This window comes from Aquarana catesbeiana, linkage group LG11 (assembly GCF_042186555.1).
Source record: "Aquarana catesbeiana isolate 2022-GZ linkage group LG11, ASM4218655v1, whole genome shotgun sequence".
Classification (NCBI taxonomy): domain Eukaryota; kingdom Metazoa; phylum Chordata; class Amphibia; order Anura; family Ranidae; genus Aquarana; species Aquarana catesbeiana.
The window spans coordinates 113436625-113446812 of NC_133334.1; positions in this window are offsets into that span (position 1 = coordinate 113436625).

The following is a 10188-nucleotide window of genomic DNA, read 5'->3' on the forward strand; positions in this document are numbered from 1 at the left end:
TCTTCAGCACTGCTCCAGGGATGTTATGCTCTCTCCTTTTAAAAACCCTTCCAGAGGTCCCATCTCCTTACACAGCATAACAGGGCAAGTTCATCTTTAATGCCCATTTTGCAAAAAACCTCCATGCATTTCAACATCTCCAGCATATTCAACACTTTTAGAAACAATGTTTTAAATATTTGCAAATGCTATATAGTATGTTATTATAGTTGCAGTACAAGTATTGTTGATGTGTGAAAAATGGTTGTCATTAGTAGATTAGAATGCAAAACAGCAATGCCCAAGGGACTTTGGGAAATGCATTGAATTAATAAAAATTTAAATTGTATTCAAGAAACATATTAAAAAAAAATTAGAAGTCTAAAATCATAAACACTTCAGCAAGAATGCACATAAAAAATGTAGATATTTACATGAGTTACAACAGGAGTGATAGTCCATAGGAATGAAATACCTGTACATTGTATTTCTACACATTTCACAAAACAACACTCACTTCCTCAGGAGAATTAGACACTCATATATCTGAAAGGATAAACCAGCTCATTAGAAAAAAAAAGTAACTTTTTTTGGGGGAGATTCCAAAAGTATACTTACACTTTAAACAGGGTATCCAGAATAAACCCTTACTGGATATAGGTCCCAACAGTAAAAATAGTAACATAACCCCAACAAGCATTAAAAAGGAGGGGAAGGGGTAGAGAAATACCAACTGGTCCACACCGTCCTGTCTGGGAGTTGTGAGAAGGGGGGGCAACGCCAGTCACTGGAAGATCCCAAATGTCTCATGGGAACAAGGTAGCAGATTCACCAAAAAATGAGGGAAACAAAAATAAAACCATAAGAAAGGGCAAGTTCGCCAGAAAGGTAATGTGAGAAGAGCTCCTGAGAAAACACCAGGTGGTCTGGTGTGACAATAGTAAGGGCGATTGAAGTCTTAGCCCTCAAATAATAAGGTGTGATAATGATGAACATTAATAAATACAGTATTGCTAAACACTGCCACCACATGTAGTGGAAAAAATAGTGGAGGAAGAAAGATAAATAGATGGGATCTCACATATTGGAAAAAAATTTAATTGTGTATAAATGATATTAAAAAAGCAGGTGAACCATGTAAGAGTGAACATACCTATAGATAATGTGGTCAGTGTTAATGTGGATTGGGAAAGGTGGCAGGTATCCCGCAAGTTGGTGGCAATGGTGCCCACCTGTCTTTGTGGCCGGACCACCCCCTCTCAACGTTACAATGGCGGGAAATAATTCCTGCCAATCCGCCCATCACATAGGAAGGTACAGTGGATATAAAAAGTTTACACACCCCTTTAAAATGAGACAAAGAGATTTCAGAACTTTTAACACCTTTAATGTGACCTATAAACTGTACAACTCAGTAGAACAACAAACTGAAATCATTTAGGTGGAAGGAAGTAAAAAGAAAAAAATTCAATATTATGGTTGCATAAGTGTGCACACCCTTAAACTAATACTTGGTGAAGCACCTTTTGATTTTATTACAGCACTCAGTCTTTTTGGGTATGAGTCTACCAGCATCTCCTGTGCATAGCCCTCTTCAGATCACCCCACACATTTTCAATAGGATTCAGGTCTGGGCTCTGGCTGGGCCATTCCAAAACTTTTCTTCTGGTGAAACCATTTCTTTGTTGATTTGGATGTATGCTTTGGGTCGTCATGCTGAAAGATGAAGTTCCACTTCATGTTCAGCTTTCTAGCAGAAGTCTGAAGGTTTTGTGCCAATATTGACTGGTATTTGGAACTGTTTATAATTCCCTCTACCTTGACAAAGGCCCCTGTTCCAGCTGAAGAAAAACAGCCCCAAAGCATGATGCTGCTACCACCATGCTTCACTGTGGGTATGGTGTTCTTTTGGCGATGTGCAGTGTTGTTTTTGCTCCAAACATATCTTTTGGAATTATCACCAAAAAGTTAAACCTTGGTTTCATCAGACCATAACACATTTTTCCACATGCTTTTGGGAGACTTCAGAGGTGTTTTTGCAAAATTTAGCCAGGCTTGGATGTTTTTCTTTGTAAGAAAAGGCTTCCATCTTGCCACTCTACCCCGTAGCTCAGACATATGAAGAATACGAAGAATATGGGAGATTGTTATCACATGTACCACAGAGCCAGTACTTGCCAGATATTCCTGCAGCTCCTTTAATGTTGCTGTAGGCCTCTTGGCAGCCTCCCTGACCAGTTTTCTTCTAGTCTTTTCATCAATTTTGGAGGGACATCCAGTTCTTGCCCAGTCACTGTTGTGCCATATTTTCTCCACTTGATGATGACTGTCTTCACTGCATTCCATGGTATATCTAATGCCTTGGAAATTCTTACCGTTCTCCTGACGGATACCTTTTAACAATGAGATCCCTCTGATGCTTTGGAAGCTCCCTATGGACCACTGTCAGGTCACCTGAGACCAGGTGACAGATGCACTCCGTAGGAGTCGGAAGTGCACCGCTAAGATAGTGGACCCTAGGACTGACTGCTGCGGATAGTACCCAGGGAGGTTCAGGAAGCAGGTCTACTGGATCACTAACACAGATCCCAGTGGGAGCTAGAGCATAGATTGCCCAGGGCACTGAGTCTAAGAGCCAGCAGGTATTCACCAGAGCCTCTAGTGGTGAGGATGGACTGCACTGCCGCCCCTAGGGTCTCACAGCTCACGCTCACGGTAGACAACAGGAGAAGGAAGCAGCAGGCTGGAACAACAAGGATAGTAAAGGGATAAGGCATAGGTCAAGGCGACTAGCAGACAGGAACAGAGTACACGCCAAAGGTTCAGGGTCACAGGCAAACGGATAGTCGGGGACACGCCAAAAGGTCAGGGTCACGAGCAGACAGGAATAGTCGAGAACACGCCAAGGTCGGTAACAGAGACAAATGAAGAGCACACGGCAGGCAGGATACAGGAAGCCAAACACAATGAATACACAATGGTTGATCAGCCAGGTTAGCTTGCAATGCCCAGGTTAATATAATGTTCCTAATTAGAGACCGGGGTGGAGCTATGCTGAGGGAAGATTATTTAAACAGTCAGGTGAGGGTGTATGGCCTCTAAAGGTGAAACCAGAAGGAAAGGTGAGCTGACAGACACACATTACTGCATAACCATGACCACCATGGCTTTTGCTGGAGGATGCGACTAGGAAAATGCCAGAAAAGACCTACTAGAACAGTTGAACTTTATTTGGGGTTAATAAGAGGCACTTTAAATGATGGCAGGTGTGTACCGACTCCTATTTAAAATGAGTTTGAATGCGATTGTTTCATTTTGAACACAGATACATCCCCAGTTATATAAGGGTGTGCACACTTATGCAACCCCAATATTTTAGTTTTATATTTTTACTTCCCCATCCCAAAAGATTTCAGTTTGTTTTTCAACTCAGTTGTACAGTTTATAGGTCATATTAAAGGTGGAAAAAGTTCTGAAATTATTTATCTTTGTCTCATTTTTCTTACAGCACAGAAATCTGACATTTTAACAGGGGCGTGTAGACTTTTTATATCCACTGTAGCTGCGAGGTCACCTCCATGATGATGGCACGGATGTTCTGACGCGACGGTGCATAACGTGCCACGTAACCGGGTCACATCAGCCATGCATGCATGACGCCTCCACAAAAGCAGAGGCAGGATGGGACACCAACTCCACCCACGAGGTGGAAGGAAACGTGAAAATCAAAAATTAACCCGGGGACTCCAAGGCAAAAAATAGTGAGAAAACTAAAGACAAAAAAAGAAAAAAAGCCGAAAACCCTAACAAACATGAAAACAAAAAACACTCCCATGGGGCTGAACAGAAAATCACAACTCCCATGTGGCTGAACAGAAAATCACAACAGATCACAACTCCCAGAAATAAGACTGAGGGGAAGCCTGACGGAAAAAAAAAAATTAAATTACAACTATCCAGCGACATAGTTTCTCCCCCATAATACAGTTATAAATGGGTCCTGAGGAATGTGTTCAAGCGCAAGAAACTGGACCTTTATCGGGCAATCTGAACGATCAAGGGCAGCATGTCTCCCTATGGGCGAATAGAGATCCCTAAATTAGCATAGGTGTGATCATAGATACGTTTCCAAAACTCCCTAATAGTCTTTCCTACATAGAAAGAGCCGCATTCACAGGTCATGAGGTATACTACTCCTTGCATATGGCAGTTGTCAAATTTATTAGGGACAAACTTTTTCCCATTTGGTAAGATGATATTCCTGTTGGTATATATATATATATATATATATATATATATATATATATATATATATATATATATATATATATATACACACACACACATATACATATATATATATATATATATATATATATATATATACACACACATATATACACACACTATATATATTAGTTCACCTTTAATGGCCATCTTGCAAAAATCCCCAATGCATTTCAGTAGCCTCAGCACATTACATACCACTCTTCAAATAGTTCTCGCTCTCCCCCTCTATATGTGCAGCCTGTCCAAAAAAACTCATTAGCAGCTGACCCCTCTTCGCTGAGAGAATGCACTGCAAATGCACAGTGTTTGAATAAGGCAGAGTGACCACTGGGAGCACACTGCCAACGTCTGGCTCATCCTACCATTAAGGTGTTCTCAGCCACAGCCAAGAACAGTCAGGATAATACCCACCATTATTGAGTGGCATGTAGTCTGGTGTAGTTCAGGTTCATGCTTACCACCCATCCCTTTCCTAACCACCCAGGCTGCATGCCTGGATAAAGGCCTGTTAAGAATTTTAGGGGAACACACTGTTTTTTTCCCCTTTCTTTTACAGGACAGTACACATACAAAATGGCATGGAGTTCTCCCTAAAACTCCTACCTGTCCTTTCTCCAGGCATGCAACCTGGGTGGCCATTAAAGGGAGGGCAGTGAGCATGTGGCCCACCCTTCCTAAAGCATACCATGCAACATCAGGGGAGGATCCAGAGCTTAGTCTCGGGAGGGGCACTGACAGGAAATTTTGCGGGCAATTTGTCGGGGCAATGGCTGGTGTTGGCACTTCAATCATCACAGCGCCATGGTTGATATGGTATCAGGATGATTGAAGCGGATTATTTCTATTATTACATTGTAATATAAAATTAAATAGTTCAAATCACCATAATGCAGAATCAGTGGGAGCCCTGAGCGTGTCACTTGCTACCGCCACGTGCCACCAGATGCAACATGTCACTTGCCACTGTCAGCTGCCACCATATGCGGATTGTCACTTGCCATGTCACTTGCCACATCCCCTGCCACCAGATGAGATTTGTCACTTACCAATGTTGCCTGCCACAAGATGCGGATAGTCACTTGCCAATGTCGCCTGCCACAAGATGCGGATTGTCACTTGCCAATGTCGCCTGCCACAAGATGCGGATTGTCTCTTGCCAGTGGCTGTGTCCCAGAGTCAGGGCGGGCAGTGAGAGATAATGTAATCTCTCTGCTGCCCATGCCTGCACAGCGATGGCGGTGTTCTGTCAGAAGTTGAGCTGTGGTGATGGCGATGCAGGGTGAGAGATGATATCAGAAAGCCGCTACTCATCAGAATATGCAACCAAAGTGATGTTGCATTGTGGCCATCTTGGTACACCCCCACTTGTCAGCAGTAAGCCTAGAGTTAGAAGTCGGCAAGCGGACACCTTTATACACCCACCAGAGTCTTGCTTTTCACAGTTATTTTTAACAGTAAACTCAGCTTATTTAATGAAATATAAGTTTAACTTATATTTCATTAAATAAGCTGAGTTTACTGTTAAAAATAACTGTGAAAAGCAAGACTCTGGTGGGTGTATAAAGATGTCTGCTTGCCGACTTCTAACACTAGGCTTACTGCCTGTCCGATCGCTCACCCACCGGCCTGCTCAGTCACCCGCCGGCTCACCCCCCAAAAAATGTGGGGGTTTGTGAGAGGAGGGATTCATAGGATTGTGGAAGCTCTTTTAGAATGAGGGGATCCCTAGATATGTTGCTGCCTGCAGTGCAATGAGTATGGGATACATTAGTACCCTTATCACTTATTCTCAGAAAAAAAAATGTAAAAAGTGCATAAATAGAAACAGAAACCTCAGCTTTTAGGAGGTCACTGCATAATGCATCACAAAAATAGTGTGAAAGGCATCCTCCACAGACATTTTGGGGCCTGAGCTGACCCCTTTCTCAAGGTGTCAGATAAACAGGTCTTACCACCTGAAAGATTTGTAATACTGTTGAGCTAGTCTTGTGATCCCACACCACCAGAAAGTATTAGCTACTGAAATTAGTTTATACCCATCAAAGGAAAAGTGCATGCAAGTGAGGCAATCCACAGTAAATTAACAGTGCCAGAATCCCCTAGCACTCAAGCCAACTAATCAGTACAGAGAACTTAAAACCCAACTACAGTTTTGGTTAAACCAAAAAATTCTGTCCCCAGGAGATCTTAAAAATGAAAAAAACAACTCAGGCTGCAGTATTCCCCTTCCTCTCCACTCTCCAGCACTGTCCCCAACAGGCTTACCACTCACCAATCCAGCAGTCCTCTTTGTGTTATCCCAGGGCATCAAGGGACTGAACCCAACAACCTAGACTCCAAGAGAATGCATGGTAGCACCTAGGATCCACCCACCACCAGAGAAAGAAGAGGTTCTGTGATGTCACTAGATTGGATCGGAAAAAGGGAATCTGGCAATGAGCTAAAACCTAAGGCTGCCATTGCCTCACAAGATTCATGCAACTTTTCACTTAGATTACTGCCTTAGACCCAGTATGCAATTTTAAGTGAGACAATTGAAGCTTCCAGCAGAAAGCAATTTAGCTTAAAGTGACTGTCACATAAAGCGGTTCCTGCATGTACCTTCAGAAGCTTTCATCTATGTTTGATGACAGGATGACAGCTCTGCAACTTTTATTGTACTAGGCATTGTGTACTCATACGGGTAATTTTTGCTTGATGAGGCTTGTGACAGGTCTGTTTTAAAGCAATTTATGGGTCATTTAAACACTTGACCTCTGGAAGGTTTTATCCCCTACATCACCAGACCATTGTTTTACTATCCAGCCCTGTGCTATTTTAACTGGCAATTGCTTGGTCATGCAAGACTGTACCCAAATAAAACGTATATTTTTTTTCAAACAAATAGAGCTTTCTTTTGGAGGTATTTGATCACAACTGAGTTTTTCTGTTTATTATATAAATCGAAAAAAAAATATTTTCTACTTTTGGTTATAAAACATTTCCAATAAAATCAAGTTTCTTAATAAATTTATGCCAAAATGCATTTTTCTACATGTCTTTGGTAAAAACCAAACTGCGTTTTTGAGGACACTATACTATTGGGGATACTAGTAATAGTTCAGATCATGATCAGGATACTGATCCGTACAGACATTATTTTAGTAATGGTGTCGATCAATGACTTTAGTGGAACTGTGATAGCGAGGTGGCCAATCTGGCGCTAGCCGACACTGGCTGGGAAGAAAACTGACAAATACAGTGATCAGTGACAATACTGTATACTGTAACAATAACACTGGCTGGGTGACAGGAGTGATTAGGAGGGCAATCAAGGGTTTAACTGTGTGCCTAACAAGTGTATGCAAGCCTATGTAAACAAAGCAAATCTGCCGCTCTGCCAGCATGGAAGACATTGATCCTGTGTTCCTGCAAAGCAGAGAACACAGTAAAAGTACCTCCCACACAGTAAGAAAACACTTGTTAGGCACATACAGTCAGGTCCATAAATATTGGGACATCGACACAATTCTAATCTTTTTGGCTCTATACACCACCACAATGGATTTGAAATGAAACGAGCAAGATGTGCTTTAACTGCAGACTTTCAGCTTTAATTTGAGGGTATTTACATCCAAATCAGGTGAACAATGTGGGAATTACAACAGTTTGTATATGTGTCTCACTTTTTAAGGGACCAAAAGTAATGGGACAATTGGCTGCTCAGCTGTTCCATGGCCAGGTGTGTGTGATTCCCTCATTATCCCATTTACAAGGAGCAGATAAAAGGTCCAGAGTTCATTTCAAGTGTGCTATTTGCATTTGAAATCTGTTGCGGTCAACTCTCAATACGGGATCCAAAGAGCTGTCACTATCAGTGAAGCAAGCCATCATTAGGCTGAAAAAACAAAACAAACCCATCAGTGAGATAGCAAAAACATTAGGTGTGGCCAAATCAACTGTTTGGAACATCCTTAAAAAGAAATAACGCACCGGTGAGCTCAGCAACACCAAAAGACCCGGAAGACCACGGAAAACAACATGTGGTGGATGACCGACAATTCAGTCCCTGGTGAACAAAACACCCTTCACAACAGTTGGCCAGATCAAGAACACTCTCCAGGAGGTAGGTGTATGTGTGTTACAGTCAACAATCAAGAGAAGACTTCACCAGAGTGAATACAGAGGGTTCACCACAAGATATAAACCATTGGTGAGCCTCAAAAACAGGAAGGCCAGATTAGAGTTTGCCAAACAACATCTAAAAAAGCCTTCACAGTTCTGGAACAACATCCTATGGACAGATGAGACCAAGATCAACTTGTACCAGAGTGATGGGAAGAGAAGAGTATGGAGACGGAAAGGAGCTGCTCATGATCCAAAGCATACCCCCTCATCAGTGAAGCATGGTGGTGGTAGTGTCATGGCGTGGGCATGTATGGCTGCCAATGGAACTGGTTCTCTTGTATTTATTGATGTGACTGCTGACAAAAGCAGCAGGACGGCGCTTCACAGTGCAGATGAACAATGCCCCCAAGCAGTGCTGTATTTTGGCCTAGGCCGACAAAGCCCAGGCCTAAGGCGGCACTTTGCGAGGAGCGGCAAAAAAGCCACCCCCCGCACAGATCCCCCCTTCCCCTTCTCCCGCACGCAGGGCCGCACAGCTGAATCCCAAAGCCCAGTGCCACAACAAGTTCTGAGCTAATTGATCAGACAGGGATGCGCTAGCACGGGCACCCGGGACATCTGCCCCCCAGGGTCCTGCAGTGTCGATCAGCTTTCTGGAGCAACTCTCTCTTCACTGACATCCGCACACACTCCTCGGCTCCTCCTCCCCCTCGGCTCCAATGTTCCTGTATACACAGCCAGGAGGAGAAGCCGAGGAGGGACTCAACTTCAGTGAGAGCCGTGCTGCTGGTCTGAGGTCTGTGTACTGAATACAGTCAGAGTCGGACACGGAAACCAGGAAAGGGGGGGCAGATAACAGGTGCACACATGGAGTGCTGGGAGGGGAGAGGGGGTTAAGGGGATATGTGCTGGGGAGAAGATATGTGCTACGGGGGGGGGGTCTGATATCCCACTAGCACATATCCTCTCCCCTCCCAAAGCACTCTCCAGCACATATCCCCTTACCCCCCTTTCCCCCCAAACTAAAAGATGCCGCATCCCCTCCCTGCAGAGTTCCTCTGTCCCCTCAGCGTCCCTCTGTCCCCTCTCCTCAGCGTCCCTCTGTCCCCATGGCGTCCCCCGGTCCTCCTCCAACTGTGTCCCTCTGTCTTCTTCCCACGGCATCCCTCTGTCCCCTTCCCATGGCGTCTCTCTTTCTGGCATCCCTCTGTCCCTGTATCGAGGCGTCCATCTGGGCCCACGGCGTCCCTTTGTCCCCTCCCCGTGGCCTCCCTCTGCCCCTCCCTGCGGTGTCTCTCTGTCCCCTCCGTCTTCTTCCCACGGCGCCCCTCTCCCCCCTTCCCGCAGCGTCCCTCTGTCCCCTCCCCTCAGTGTCCCTCTGTCCCCTTCCCATGTCGTCCCTCTCTCCCCTTCTAAGAACATATTTGGGGGGCACACCATACAATGCGTTTAAATTCAAGATGGTGCTGCTATAAGACCTACAAACAGTACAAAATATTTTACAGCGCACACATACAAGAATTACATTTCCTGCAAGGCTAGTTAAAAACACCTGAACATATTCAAAAAATACAGGGGTTTGGTCACACTATATGGTCATATAGTGCTAAGCCCACTTACTGCGACAAAGTACCCCGAATTAGTGGGTCCTACACTAGTAATAGAATGGAAGATCCTTTGTCTCAACCATGGGAGCTGAACTCCTCTATGTGGGAGAACTGAAGGGGATACATCCTAAACACTGGTGGCCACTAAATAGGAGGTAATTTGGAGGGGGAGGGGTGCTGCAGCCCAAAAAAAATGGTCAGGGCC